At 36.6% G+C, this 16,457-nt stretch overlaps 1 protein-coding gene across 4 annotated transcripts in view; it reads right to left on the bottom strand.

Annotated features, from left to right (window-relative positions):
* The window catches only part of znf217 (zinc finger protein 217), a 62,829-nt gene extending 47,865 nt beyond the window's left edge, over positions 1 to 14,964 (bottom strand). For 2 of the 4 annotated variants that reach the window (XM_048550141.2, XM_048550138.2), the window contains exons 1-2: positions 14,855 to 14,951; positions 4,648 to 4,739 (exon numbers count right to left, since the gene is read on the bottom strand). The gene's annotated coding sequence lies outside the window, so the exon portion shown is untranslated. Of the gene's footprint in view, positions 1 to 4,647; positions 4,740 to 14,139; positions 14,164 to 14,854 lie in introns of those variants that run through there. The other 2 variants (XM_048550140.2, XM_048550142.2) reach the window with 2 other exon arrangements.
* Positions 14,965 to 16,457: the final 1,493 nt, after the last annotated feature.

Genomic DNA, 16,457 nt, shown 5'->3' with positions numbered 1-16,457 from the left:
TAAATAAATAAAGGTGACTGATCTGTCGAAAAGAACTTTGAAATAACGCCATTTGATACTTTATTTAAATGGAACGCTTGTTAGTGTTAGCATTATTTGGGAAGCAAAGGTAAAGGGAGAAGCACCACAATGACTGCTACATCTGTTTAAATTCGTCTTGCACATTTGCATACAGATTTGAAAAACTGCCAAATGAAAATCCACAGGTCTTCAAGATCACAGCTACAAAATCATTTCCCTCCATTTGTAACAAGCTATTAAGTTGCGTTCAAATTGACAATAAAACATTGCATCTAACATTAATTCAAATTTTAGTAAAATTATCATTTCTTGCAAGCCAGCTCCCAGGTTGTATCGCTAACTCATGCCTTATTTTGTTGCCACTGCAGATATTCTGCAAAAGCAACAACTGAGCGTGCAAACTGACAAGGATAAGGGCCCAACTCCAAAACTATTACCAGAAGTATTTTATTGACACCCTTTCTTACGAAATTGTCGATATTTCCCCATTTGGCAAAAATTTTGTACAGTGAACTTTTTGACAATGACAGCAACAACTATGGAAGTCCCTGGAATTCTTTTTAAGTGGATAGTTCTATTCCTTCCTTCCCACACCAGTGAAGATTGCCATTGTTCAAAAAACAAACCAAATTGTTTTATGGCAGTTGGTAACTGGGACTGCATCTGTGGTTACATTTTCTAGTTAAGTAATATGATGCAATACTTAGAGCAAATAGATCAATTCTGAATGTCTTTTAGGAAAAAAGACCTTTTTTAAAAAAAATGCATAGAACAGTGCAACTAGAATGTAACAACACTGAACGAAGTTTGTTTGCATATGTAACTACTTACATTGAAAAAAATTCTTCCAATGTAGTGCAGTGCTGTTACTGCTAAATTGTTGCAGTGATACAAATCATATGATCAATTAACTTGAGCTGTAAACATGCCAAATAGTTCTTTTAAAGAAATATACAAAGTCCAGTGAAACGTTATTGAATCAGGCCATGAAAACAATATGCAATGTGATTACAAAAGATGTGTAACTTACTGTTCACTTATTATTTAATTACAAAAAAAAAGACCATTTTAGACAAATTAAGAAACTGGACCAACAACAGAAATGCTCTTCTAGCTCAAGTCCTCTGGCTGGCTGAATGAGCTCCAGTTCACCATACAAGTTTGAACACCACTTGCCAAATGAACTCTGGACTGAACTGCAGAAAAACAATGCTGCTCCTTCATCAAACATTTTTTTTAAAGAAAAAAAGGGCAGCACACAATGCAAAGTCAGCATGTTACACGTACTTCTCCGTCTGAAAGCACCATCTTGGCTTCAACACATACCAATGGTTTGCTGTACTATGGCTGATATTTGAAAACGCAAGCAGCAGAAATCAGGGGATTCCCAATATCACGGGGAAATAGGTAGGCAGCTCAAATGTCTCAAAGGAAATCCACTAAAATCCAGGTCAACTGTGAGTGGTACAAGTATAGAAAAAGTGTAGAGAAGGTGTATGATACAGTGGTACTGTCCCTACCTCTGAGCTAGAAAATGTGGTTAAGTCCCACCTGCTCCAGAGGTATGTCATAACATCTCCGAACAGGTTGATTAGAAAATATTTACTGATTGTAAGGAGAGTTAAGTAACAGTGTAAAAAATTGCATCATGAAACCTGCAAATGATTAAATAAGCTAATATTGAAAATGGAGCAATCACCCAAATGTGACGTTTTAGAAACCTACCAAGCAATGAATTTAAGGTTTTATGTTTAGCAGTCATTTTTTCTCCCCCCCCCCCAAGTGAAGGCCGGATAGATTTTCCAAATTCCTGCCACAACTTCAAAACTAAAAATGGCATAACAACTGCATAATGCAGCATCTACAGCTGTTTCAAAAAGTCCTTTGTCTATTATTTTAACGGAAATTGTTAAAATGTTTAAATTTTTTTAAGAAATGTTAATAATACACAGCATAATATTCAGTCACAAATGAATATCCTGAAGGATTCAACAATGCACTACATATTGCTAGATGGGGTATAGAACAGCTCTCCACCAGAGTTGCTCATACAAAATGATTTGACTAATCAAATTCACAATTCTCTGACAAAGATTTTAAACAATCCTGTTTAACAAGTAATTTCAAATAATCAAGAGTTGAATGCACATGTAACTGCAAAGAGAGTCAATTTTAATGGGTTAAACCAAGAACTTCAGTTCTTAAAAAAATAGTTTCCCTGGCACTTTAGCCAACATTCCTTTTCTCACAACTCATTTATCACTACTTTCTGTAAAAATCTGTCTATTACTCACCTGCTGTCTGAGCTAGTTTTTCCAAGTGACTAAATGAGTTGCAATAAAGGACAACTAACCAAAGTGGGATTGTCTGATGGAAAGAAAAAGTTACATATACAGTTTCCACCCCGATAATGACCATTAACAACTGATTATTTGGCTTCCAAAGTGCTATGGCTTAATTCAACTGCAGATTCAGCATGCTCGTATGCAAAACAAATTACGAGCTAATAAATCATGTGGACTCTGCCTTGCCTCTCTCATCCTTTTGTGCAGCAGCCAATGTAGTGTTTTCACAAGAATCTCAACTATAATCAACTAACTCAGTAAAGAAACCATACCTTCAATACTACTGCAGACAATAAATTCAACATGAGCCATCAGGAATTGAATTTTAACTTCAACAGGTACAGAATAAATAGAAAGCTTAGGAAGAGAAGACAGAATGGAGGACAGAGAAAGCAAACAACTCTCAAGTTGAAGCATAAAATGCATAAGTTCAAACACAGCACACAGAATTGTTTTAGTACTATTCCACATAAAATTTTGGCACTGAAATTTTGGGCTAGAGATCTAATTACATTTGCTTTCCACACATACATTGTTCAGACAGTTGCAATTCTTCAAGCCTGGGCTAATAATCTGGAGTTCAAATTCCACAATGAAGAGAGAATTTTTAAGTCATTATTGTTAACGGAATGATACATATCAATAAATAGATACCACAAAGCATCTAGATCATTACAGTCCTTCAGAGAAGGAAACCTCATGCGTGGACAGAATCTGGCATTTATGTAATTTTAGACCCAAATCAAAACGCTTGATGTGCAATTTTGCATCAAAGTGATCCAGTAAGGCAGGTGGCCAGCTAAAATGTTCATAGAGCAAGAATTAGACAACGCCAGCCTTGCCAAATATAAAAGGGCCATGTTTCTACCAAGAAAGGAAGTTTAAGTGCTATGAACTTTTTCAATTCCTGAAAACAGTCTGGGGCGGCACCGACAATGCACTGTTGTCTACCTGTAATAGGAACTAGCCCATTGTTCATTACAGCAGAATACTCCACTTAAGTGCCGGAACATAGAACAACAAACGTGCACCAAGGAGTAGTCAGCAATAGACTTACTTCAGATTTTAACTTTTGGGATTGTATCAAGATGCAATATCAATTGGTTGCACACAAACACAAAAAATACAGTGTATTCTGTTTGGCATTAATGACAGTGGCCCTTTAATAATTCCTGATAGTCATCCTAAAAAAGATTTAACTTAAAATAAAAAGACTGACTCATTTAGCTCTGTAAGAATAGACATGGCTTGAACAAGATACACTGCTTTCTGCTGATTTTAGCATTCAAGCTTCAAAACTTCCTGGTATTCTAGCTTCCTAAGAAAGAAAGTGAAGTGCAAAGTCACTTCTGCTGGTACACCATGTAACAGTATATCAGTAATCTTTACACACTAGAAATCTCCTGACATTGTATCCATTCTTTTTGCTGACTCTTCAGCTGTCATTGGCTGCAATTTATTAAAGCATCATATCGTGCAAGTAGCTCAGAGAAGTACACTTTGTTGATCACATAATCCTCAGAACACTATAACACTCTCTTCAGCAACATCTCAAAATTGGCAAGCTGTTACAGAAACCAGAAACACATGAAGCCTCCACACTGAAGAACTTCAACAAGCATGGCTGCAACCACTATTGTATGCAGACAGATCGAAGGAATTGATTTGAGATTGTCAAACCTATTTTTAAAATTCATTTAGACGATGTGGGTGTTACTGGTTGGGCCATCATTTATTGCTTGTTCCTAATTGTTGAGAGTCAATTACATTGCTGTGGGTCTGGAGTCACATGTAGGCCAGAGCAGGTAAGGATGGGCTTAGTGGTGGGTTTTCCCGACAATCGACAATGGTTGAACAGTGACCATTCAGTCCAGATTTGATTTTTTATTGAATTTAAAATTCCACTATCTGCTGTGGCAGGTTTCAAACCCAAGTCCCCAAAACCCTACCTGGATTTTCAGGTTAATAAATAAAACTGTCTTATACCTTCTGTAGCAGTCAACCTCATAACTAGCCTTACATATCAACCCATTGGTCAGAACTTCCAAGATGTAAACTCAGTCAGATGCAAATGGTACATGTCTGCATAACTTAAGTCATTTGGATAAGGGAGGAAATAAAATGAATACTTTTCTGTATTTCAAGCATGCTTCCTTGTAAATCAAGTCCAGGTTGGCATGAATGCAGATATACAGGCTAGGCTTGATTGGCTATAATGACCAGCCACAGGACAGGAAACAGTACGTATTTATTGCTTTTTAAATCTTGTAATCAGACTCACCGATTTAAACTCTGGACTCAATTTCTGACAATATTCAGTGAGGAGTTAACTTCAACTGTGTCCATGATATTTCCTAAATAAGCATCAATTACCTTTCAAATAAAAAAATACACAACTGATTAGACAGGTGCCACACTGTCATGCAACATACTGTAATGATAAAGTACAATCAAAAAATGTGCTACTTCTAGGTTAGCAAATTTGCAATGATAAACACCAATGAATCACTGCACTGATTACACATTGCAACATGCAAGTATTACGTTTAAAGTTAAATAGACAAGCTGAAAACCAATAAAGGACAAAGAAAATTCGGAAGTTTCACCAAAATAAGAAATGAGTTACCCAATCATGAAAATTTTAGAGACTTTGTGTTTTTAAAAAAGTGTGGTGGGCATGCGAAATGCGCTACTAGTAATGGAGTCAGATACTTGAGACATTTAAGCAACTCTTGGATAGACACATGAATGATAGTACAATTTAGGGTATGCAGGATAGTTTGATCTTAGTAGGATAATAGGTTGGCATAGCACAGAGGGCCAAAGGGCGTGTACTGTGCTGTATTAGTCTATGCTCTATGTAATTGGCCATTTAACAACTCAGGAATTCAAGAGCTCTTGACAATCCTCAACTTATTTGCATGGATATAAAATTAAATAGACTCATGCATTCTATATCTGCAATAATGCTGTTGCTCACAAGAAATGCACACATGATACTTCACCACGTAAACCAAGACCAACTCAAAACAAATCCTCAACGTGCAGAGCCAGCATTGGTGACAGTGATGGCAACTTATGAGTAGGCGTGCAGCTGAGATTCATCCCTCTCTTCCAAAATGAATTTGGGAGGAACACTCTTTCAAGCAAGGTATCACAGAATTATTAGTAGCATCTTCAACTTAACAGAAAGTACACTCATCGATACCTTCAGGAGAGGAATAAAGAAAATGAGGGAATGTATATTTTGCTTCTCTTATTATACTAGAGATATTTCTAATATTGTGCAACTCCAATCATGCTAATACATACCAGAAGGAGCCAAGCTTCTACATCATACAATGTCTTCCAAAAACTTTGTGCATCTAAGCTATCTTAATTTAGTCTTGCAAAAGTAATTCCCACTTGAAACTCAAGGAAAATCACACACACACACACACACACACACACACGATCCCACTATGATCAATACTGACAGGTGTCAGATTGTTGACAGCGTCTCTACCTCCCACACGTCAGTCAAGAGGGAGAAACCTGCCCTATTTCATGCTTTCCCCTCACACCAACTCCCAATTCCTGTCCTATTCAAGTGCCCAAGGATGCAAGAGACAACGTTATTGTGCTTTTGTTGCAAACAGCTGCTAACTTAATTGTAGAACTGGATTTAGTAATCATAGTATTTTTTGGTATCACACCATGCAGATGTTTCACTTGGTGGTTCAACTCACAAAAATATTTTCTCTACAGCATCAGTTGGTCTTTCACAAAATCAATAAAACATTTAGACTACAGTGTGAAGTGTAGACAAGTCAGTTAAAAACAGCTTTAAAAACGATTTTTAAAAATCCATCATCAGATTTAACTTCCAAAATTATCAGGTTTAAGTTTTTCTTAGGTCTAAAATTCCCATTTTGCAAAGTTCAGTTCTGTTTCCTCAGTTTATTAGTCAATTCCACTTGTTACATACTGAAGACAACAAACAAAACAACAGATTTAAAAACTGCAATGATTTGCCCACAAGTCTGAGCTCTGTGCTGCCTTTGTGCAAATGCCGCAATAATTTATTTCAGAATACAATTTGAGCCATTTTGAGATCAGTCTTTCCTTCAACCACACCACAAAAAGCCCAAGAACAAAATTCCTTTAAAATCACCACAGTTGAATGTATTACAATAATTACATCATTAGTGGACCAACACTCTAACTCAACCTTAAACAAATCCCTACAGTCCCAACTAGAATCTATTTATTCCCAACTCTCAGGAGGTTCAAGACAGCTCAAGATATTTAATAAGATTAAAAGCTCATGAATGTAATGTTATACTGTATCATTTTATAATTTGTTTAAGTGTAGCACATATCTACATTTGCATTGTGCCCGTAGAGTGACTTTGTGTGTAGTGTAAGATACACAAAAAAAATCACCGTGGTGGATGGGGGGGGGGCAGTGTGAAGTCATACGCTGTCACAAGTAGCTTCAACCCATTGTTTCAATTTCAGCTGTTTTGATACAACACAAATGTAAAGCAGTCTTTTAGCCTTTTGCTTTTAAGACTTTGCTGCCCATGAACCAATAGACATTGGCATTCTCACAACAGACCAGCATACACAAGTCAATGCAATCTTAAGAGGGTGAGTGAGACCATAAAGACGCAGAAACAGAGAAATAGGCCATTTAGCCAATCGTGTCTATTCTGTTGTTCAATGACATAATGGCTGATCTGATAATGAACCCCAATTTCCAATTTCTTCCCCCAATAACTCGATTTTCTTACTGATTAAAATCAGTCTCTCTCAGCCTTGAATATACCCAATGGCCCAACCTCAACAACCCTCTGCAGATTCACTACCATCTAGTGCCCAATATGGCTCAGACAAATGTCTAAACTAGTTACTGCAATCTTGTAACATATCCTATACAATACATTCTCTCGGTGACAAGCCCGTCACTGATGTATAACCTACCTGTCAGCTTTTTCAAAGATCAGAAAAGTTATTGTACAAAAAAATTACAGTAATTCAACCTTGAAAAAAATACTGTCACTCCTCCTCGCACTACCAAATCTAACAGTTTTAAGGCAGAGCAATTAGTAGAGATACTGCTTAAGTTCTAAGAACTACTTAAAAACTTATTGAATTTTAAATGTATCTTCCAAACAGTATACTGATTAAACTACAGGTACTTTGACAGTTACGTCTCCAAGCAGTTCTGTGATTCTGCTGATTGCAAAGGTCCAAACTACCAATGCACACACCTCAAATGCTGGTTCAGATGCATCGGACAAAGTACAGAATTAACAGTAAACATAGCAGGTTAATATGCTCGTGTACCAAACTTACATGCAGCAAAATTTATTATTAGGGATGGGCAACAAATGCTGATCTTGACAGAGGTTCCCATATACCATGGAAACTCAATTAGAAACTTGTTAAATGGACAAGCACTTACACTTGTCCACAAATTCCATGTCACACACAGGAGTGAATTACTATACACTGAGTTACTGCCCTATTGGATGTAATGCTACTGAATACTATCCAACGTACATCTATATGGGCTGCATGAGTTTACACTAGCTCAGTGAGTTCAGTCAGACAGAGAAGATGACTTATCATTCAATACCCTGAATATCATCTTAGTCAGTTTCTCAACTGATGTAGCAGAGTGCAGAAATTAGCTTTCTTTGGAGAAAGCATTACCCAGGGTCATAACTCCAGACTATGATCCACCAACTCCTCCTTTTACTACACTTCTTTGACCATCAGGAGAGGATGGAATCTAAAAATCAGGCTTGGTTGTAATATACTCCATGATGAAACGGTTTGCCAGTATTTATGCGTAAGCTTTCACAGTAAATAACCCATCACTAAGCAAGTTGTCAGAATGCTCAGAGCTTGTGGAATCTTACTCAGCTATACGAGTATGTGAACAGATTCTGGTCAGGACACAGCAAAAAGTCTAATTTCAGAATATTACTGAGAACAAGCTTGAAATGTTGATTCACTGTAAATCTAAAAAAAATGAGGAGCACTAAACATTAAGAACACCAATATCTAAAAAAAAACTTATCATGGAAAATAGGTTCTTAAAAAAGAACCGGATATAATGCCTGTGTCTTTCATTTTCTAGGAAATTATTATTTTCTTTGTAGATAGGTCATGCTGTAGCCATCATAATCACCATCAACATATTACCCTCAATGTTTCTAACTGTTGGGAAAAGAGATTTTAGAATTTGCATATAGTGCCTACCAAACTGTGAGAATATCTCAAAGTTGCAAAGAGAACTCTGAGGGAGCAAGCTGTTACACATAAGCAGAGAAAAAAGTTAGAGCAGTCAATATCTGAAACTGAAGATCAAAGGATAGGAGAGAGGAAGTTGCTATCAAGGCAGTAAGGGAAGTTTAAGTAACCTAAAGCTACCATGCCAGTCTTATTCAGTTGTGACGCAAACGGATGAGATTTTGCAAGACTGAAAAAAGGTACAAAAATACTAGCATTTGCTGGTTTAGCGATACTTAATTTAAGAGAGAAAGAAAGTCTCCTGACATTTGCTGCAACACTGTGGTCACATCTGCAGCTTTACTGCTCATATCTGCACAATAGTGAAGATACTCTAACAGGGGAAATACATAAAAAAATCTATTTGACTAGAATTATGGAGACAGACCATTTTGGTTGCCCATATGATAAATGGCAGGTATGCACAGGAGCTATAGATTTATCACAACACAAGTTTACTCAGCTGGCAGTCTTGTATTAAACACCTTGGTGGCTGCTCGTAAGAAGTTTGAGACTTTTGTTTGACCAGTTCCTTTTTCGAAACAAGTGATGACCATTGGACTATAAGCACATAGCATTTCACGTGCCCATTAACATTATCATTTGTATGACAGAAGAATTCAAGATGGGATAAGTTTATACTGCTGGTGCTTACAAGTAACATTTCTAGTGCCACTGCAGATCAAGATACAATGGTGTTACTTAGATGAGTTTTTTTTAAAAACAATTCTTTCATGGGACATGGGCATTGCTGACATGACTAACATTTGTTGCCCAGAGGAAACTGTATTTGAGGTGGCATCATTCATGAAAGGTAGTGAGGTAGAATGGTCACTGGGCACAAAAAAACTACCAAACTGAACAAAAATATTAACTGGATGCTTAAATAAGTCTACACCACTATCAAGATTTTCTATTTACTTTTAGGCATTAGCTATTTTTTAAAACTTCTCATTTGCAAGTAAATACATCACAGAGGGTTTAGATATCTAAGTTTTTGTTTAAATAAGTTTTACTGGAAATATTTTTGCCCATTTCCAGGAATATTCTTGTTTTGAAAGGAAGTGAAGCATAAATAAACTTCAGCTTGCCTATTTTAGTCTGACAATTTTTAATCACATCCACTCCACCCTTCTGAAAGCATCAGTTTCTTTGGGGGGTGTGTTCACTGCCAACTTGTTGAAGTACCACAGTTCAGCAAAATCCCACTCCTTGCCCAACATCTATAAATGCATACTTTCTATTGGACACCAAAAATAAGAAAAACTGTTTTAGTTCCCTCCATAACCCGAGATGGCAGAGGTCAATTTAAGCACTTGTATGGTCACCTTGCTTATGCCTGTGCTGAATTATTTGATCCCAACCAATTCAACAGATACACAGGCAAGTATCTAACAAAATAAAGAACCTTACAAAGAAAATCCTGAAAACAAAATTAGACCAGAATGGCCTAATCCCAATTCTGTTTGGCTCAACTATACAGTAGCTTTATCATATAAGCTACTGGCAAAGTATCCACTATTGTTATTGAATATTTTAAGTACTGAATGACATGTATCACACTCCTTTTCTTAGAACGGCAAGGCTGAAAATGAATCACTAACTACACACTAATTCACTTGTTTGTACTACGTGTAACTTGCAGAGGTTTTAGTACACTCCCATTCACCTTCGAAGCACTCCATCACCCACTGCAACTTTAGAGGAAAGTCATAAGATTGAACCCTAGTATAATTTTTTTAAAAAGCCATTTTAAGCATTTAGTTTAATAGGCTCTTCTTCTTGTTCAACCTGAATGCAGTTTGCACAAGTCATTTCACCAAATAGAAAAGTGGGTGGGGTTGCTTCTTGACTGTGATATAAATTTCCTATTGTTTTATCCACAAAAAGAGGAGAACAGCAGAAGCTCAATCAACCAAATCTTAACATTACAGGCATATTGCGCTCACTGCACATTTATCAGTCGCTCTTTCAATTTGTTGGCAGCTAAAACACTAAATGGACACTTTCTTTAAAAAAATTATTAAAGCAAGATCGACTGGAACACATAGTACAAGGTGAACTAGCACAAAGCAATAACACATCACAACCAGCCACTAACTGCTTACGAGGAGACATACTGCCTAAAAACATGATCTAGGGCTGTTAAAAGGCAATAGTCAAAGTCTCTAATTTAAGGAACTGTTTAAGTCCAACAACCTCATGTGATACAGGATGTGCGTGTAACACAAATATCAATGCAATCCATAACCAGTAAAGACTTATCTAAATTTTCAATAAGTGTACAAGTCATCAAGGTCACAATCCACTAGCCCAACAGGCAGTCTGACATGCCTAATGTGAAGGACAGATGTGGCTTTTAGTTTAATGGCACAACACAGGAGGCTGCCTCTATATCAAAATCAGCTCTGAAAGGAAGGGTGGGAAACAGCCACTAGCCTAGTTACCACTTCTACTTGTACAAAGCAACCTAGTAAATAATAGCCTGCACAAATCAGGCAATTTAGAAATTTGTTTTTGTTAAAAAAAAATGAAAAGCAAGGTGTCTAACAAAGTACTTGTTTTCAAAAACAAGCCTTCAAATAGGTTGTCCACAACTTTTTTTTCCTTCGTTTGTAGGCAAACCATCCTCGAAATAAAAGAACTGTACTTTAACAGGCAGTAAAATTGATTCCACACATTCCTTGGTGTTTTACAAGTCTCACCTTCAACAAAAGCTGATTGCTGTTTCAAAGTATTTGCTACAAGATATTACAAAACCAACTGTATTTGGATACAGTAACAAAACCCAGACTGAAAAAAAGAGCATATAAAACCACACAACAGAAAGCATACTTTGCTTACCATACTGAATTGCATTCTGCTTTATGACTCAGACCATCTTAGAAGCCTTGATTTCTCAATTGTAAAATATTACTTCTCAGCAGGAAACCAGGAATTTATATTTACAATGAACTTGTAAGAAGCTGACATAAAAACAACAGATTTGGATCTTTGTTATGCAACCGTACACAGCTGACATAAGATTAAAAGTTGTTCTGCTATATTTCACCTGAAAAAAATCTCAAGTTGCAGAACTTTGAATAATCAAAAAAGGATAATATTTGAACAAAGGCTAGTGGCCAACTAAATTCACTGCCAAAAAAGCCAAAGCTTCAATTCCCCACCATATATGAGGTTCAGATTAACCTTTTTCTAGGGCTTCTGAAACAATAGTGCTGCTGTGATCATTATTCTGCCTGTGGAGGATATCAGTTTCAACATCATGATAAACAAATGCAGCACTTCCTTGATCAATGAATCATACTGGAAAAAGTCCTCAACTTTAGAGTTGTGGTGGTAAGGAAGATAAGTTATGACTATCTGCCACTGAAGTATTTTTTTTTCCTAAAATACAGTTGAGAATCAATACAATGCCTAAAATGCTTGCTTACAAAATCCTGTTGCCTTCTGTATGTAGCCTAATTTTTGAAGCATTAGTATCAGAAAATAAATGCCCAAGAACTTCCTCTACACATGTTGAAAAGGGGATACACAGAAATGTTAAGTCATTTGAAAAAGGAAATGGAAAAGCTTTACCATTTTAGGGACAAAAGGCTTTACCATTTTTGTATTACACATGACTGAATTCACAAGATAAAAGACTGTTTTTCACTTCCTGGTACATTTTCTCACTGCACAATGATTATTTAAAATCGTTACAATTGCTCACATCCAATAATTTGTTTTTGGTGTGATATCTTTCAGTACTAATAGTTATTAAAGTTCCTTAGATTATTTTTCAATGAGATTTTAAATTGACATGATTCCCTTGAAGAACTGGTATGCAACAGAGTGCAGATCAGAAGCTGAAGTTCATGTATTGCAAAACTTCATGTAAGCATTCAGTGGTCAAAGGTCCTTTTAAAACACCAAACAGCTCATTTTCATGGAATCATTGGAATAATTCTAGGCATTATATTTTCTTTATTTAAACACAAAATTATCTTGTCCAAGTCATTTTAATTTGATATGGTGATAGAAATATGTAGCCTAAATATGTAAAATTTGAACATAAAACCATTGAATGCCATTTGAGTTACTTGATAGCTCTTTCATCTGTACTGCATGTGTGCAGTCAGCGATCAAGTACAGTATTGAAATCTCAACCCTCTATTCCTAAAACAAACATTTCAATTAAACACATCAAGCAAGCCAATTGCAAAAAGTACACAAAAAAAACAACCTTGAGACATTTTCAAAAACATTCAGTCCCTGAAGGAGAGCCAGCTAGCTGCCATTGACCTTTGTTAAAAAGACTAAAAGTTCCAATCAAGGTTGCAGAAAGGCAAAAAAAAAGACAAATGCAACAACTTATTTGGAACTTTTCTAGTCTCTCATTTCAGGTAAGCTTGACCAAGTACTTTATTCCTTGCCAGGGAACATTTGTCCAGCAGTCCTGGTTTCAGTCAGTCAATTAGTAACTAATTATTAGCCCAATCCACATGTAGTCCCTTGGTTTAGGGTGAAATGTATTCTGAGACAACCTGTCAGTACTGTACTTGAGATAATTTTATAAATAATCATTTCTATTACAAGAATGTAAATACTTTTTTATTTCTATTCCCCAATATTAAATTGGACAAGTACAAATTGCAATTTAAAAGGGATCTTCCTTCCAACATTTTACTTAAAAGTTAAGATAATCACAGAACTGAAAATAAAACTATATTAAAAAGTTATTTCAATAGTTTAAGATTCTATAGCAGAGGTTCTATTCGTATAAGGCAATCAAGAATGAACAAAGAAATATGGAGACTTGTTTTGCAACATACAAGTATTTAGCAGTAAGTTACATTCTACCAAACAGGGCTAATTATTGTACTTTTAAATACCTCTAAGTTTTTCATCATTACGTTGGGGGGAGAAAAAACTACAATTCAGTTCAAAAGGGACTTTCAGCACACATGTCTAAACATGGCGTGAAGGCATTCAGGCTATTGTCATGTCATTGTGCTTGATACCTTTTCTCTAACAACCCCCAACCATACCGTCATGGTATTAGTCAGCAAGTCACTGCCTGCTTCAAGCAGATAAAAGTCTGAATAACCTTCAATTTTCAACCGAATTCGTAGATACTATTTAAGAGATACTTTCCGTGTAAAAAAAGCCATTTAAAAAGTTCCTTTTTAAAAAAAATCTTCACCAGATAAGTAAACGACCAACAGTCAACATAATCCTGGACCATGTGATCCGGGAGTTGCTGATTAGAATAAAAACGAAGTGTGTGAAGAAGACTATCTTCAGTCGAATCCTTTGGAGAATAAAAGTTCGACGTTATTCTGATTTTGTTTTTGGAAAAACAATAATATCCTGATGAATCCAAAAACAGGGAACAACTTAAAGCAATCGTCACCATACGATATGGAAGCAATTAATAAATGGAACGCCCTGTTAAGTTCACTACCACCCACCCCTCTCCGACAAATATAGAAAAAAAATCTGTAATTACAAGTTATTCGTTTGTGGTTGATGTATTGATCGCCATATACAATCTGTATCGCGCAGAAAACATCGCCCACTGAGGACCTAAACGCAACCCAAACGAAACAAAAAGAAACTGACAGCGATCAATGAACTTTCATAATGACTAACAAGCCAGCCTTAGAGCTTCATGCCGCAGTTCACTGTTAAAATTCCCTTCATCTTAAACACTGCCTCTCATTATCTCTCTCTCTCTTGCACAAGAGGCAGAACGTGGCCGGATTAGACCTGGTCTTTCATTCTCTCTAATTGCAAAAGTTCCGATTTGTTTTGCACCTCTATAATAATAGAGGAAACAAAAAACCCAAATGATTTCTGTATCTGAAGCCGAATCTTCCGTTGACTTTACTCCCCTCCCCACCTCCCCTTCCTTCTGTTTAGAGCCGTTACTGATGTGTTTGCAATCAGTAGGGCACCAAAAGTACCGGTTTCGTCAGGCGAGGACGACCTTTACGACAGCAACGATGGACAACAAACAAAAAAAAACTCACTTTAATAAAGACACCAAAACAAGTGTGTTAAGTGCCACAAGCAAGAATTGTTTATTTATACCCCCCCCATAACTGACCTGCCTCACTCTCCTGTAGTGTCTACACTCATCTCCTTAAAGCCCTTTATTCTAACCCTACTGACTGACTCATACCCCCTCCCCTGCGCCATCCTATAATACGCTGCGCTCCTACCTGGCGCTGCCTGCGCTCTAGGTGCAGCCTCCGTGCACCGGCCGCTTCCCTATTCCACGATAACACTCCGGTACTCAAGCTGACTCTCTGGCTCGCTCGCTCGTTCAACCACCGCCCCCCCCAACAGGAGCACCAAACACACACCATCCTCGGCGTCACGTGTCCATCCCTCCTCGTGCCCGCGCCTCAAAAAAAATTTAGTACGCGTGCACGCGCTCATTCCCGCCGAGGGCGTCCCTGATGATCCAGTAAAATGTGTGAGTGCTCTTTCTTCTCTCTCTCTCTCTCTCTGTCTCTGTCTGTCTCACTCACTTTTCCGTGATTTGGAGGGACGGCCCTTGCATGAACCAAGCCAACTTTTCCTTTTTGTTCTCCTCTTCACAACGTTTGTTTAGAAACTTTTTCTTCTACGTGGGCATCAGCAATGATGGTATTAACACTCCATGTTTAGCCTCTTCTTTGGGAAGTTATGTTCTGTACTAAAGCTTTTAAATTCACTTTTTGTAGCTTTTTCTGTCTACACATTTGGAATTTTTCTATTCCATGTCCTTTGATCCCAAAATTCCCTTTTTCTACTTTCACTTTTGGATCTCTACTGTAGTTTTTTTTTGTTTGCTGACTCCAAAGCTGCTTAGGCCTTGCAATAAAAATGTGAATGAACACAACACAACACAAGTGATATTCAGAGAAAATATGGAAATTATCACCAAAGCAGTCAGAAGCTGTACAACATATTAAACATGCAGTTAAGTTACAATAATTCTTGGAGTAATGTGGACAGTATTCCACTTTCACATGAATGCACAACATATGCAAATAATTAAACTGCAAAAAGATTAAATGATCATCAGATCATACTTTCTGTGACAACTGACCTAATTTTGTTCGTACACAAAGGTGGCAGGATACCTTCATTGTTTTACAAAATTTTTATAAGTCTCAATTGAGAAAAAGCATTTTAATTATGTTTTTAGCTGCATCCTGTGAATGACCTATATTTACTACTGTTACTTAAACATATTTAACATTTAGGATATGGTGAATAAAACAAACTCAGCAAATTTAATTCAATGAGCAATTAAAGCTATGTAGGCCCTGTTAACAGCCCTTTTTTAGTTCAAGGATCTCCGTTGGAGAGGTGTTAAAATTAATTTAAGTACTCCTGCATTAGGGAAAAGAAAATCATGGGTGTTCATGATATTGATTTCAATGTGATCCTGCAGTTGATTTGTCTGCTGACACTCATTTGATTGTTATATTCCACAGAATTATATTGTTGCATAACAGCCTCAAATTACTCTTTTCATGAATTAGTCTTCAGCTATTTATTTTACAGTTGATAAAACTTCTAAGGATAAATTTGAAAATAATTTTAAATTTCTGTTAAATATTCCACATTTAAAGGTTTATAATATGAGAGGTTAACTATTATAAGACTATTTCCTCTCAAAACCTGCTATTTTTTGTTCTTAAGAATGTATGAGTAAACATATATAAAAAGAACATAAAATATGTGAAGATGTGCTATATAGTATACACATTTTCTTTGTGCCATAGACTGTGCGCATATAGCTGAGGTATGTTATTGGGTGATCTAAACCTC

Source organism: Stegostoma tigrinum, chromosome 19, assembly GCF_030684315.1.
Source record: "Stegostoma tigrinum isolate sSteTig4 chromosome 19, sSteTig4.hap1, whole genome shotgun sequence".
NCBI classification, from domain to species: Eukaryota; Metazoa; Chordata; class Chondrichthyes; order Orectolobiformes; family Stegostomatidae; genus Stegostoma; species Stegostoma tigrinum.
The sequence above is the reverse complement of the archived record's forward strand: the minus strand, read 5'-3'. Positions and strand labels throughout refer to the sequence as shown.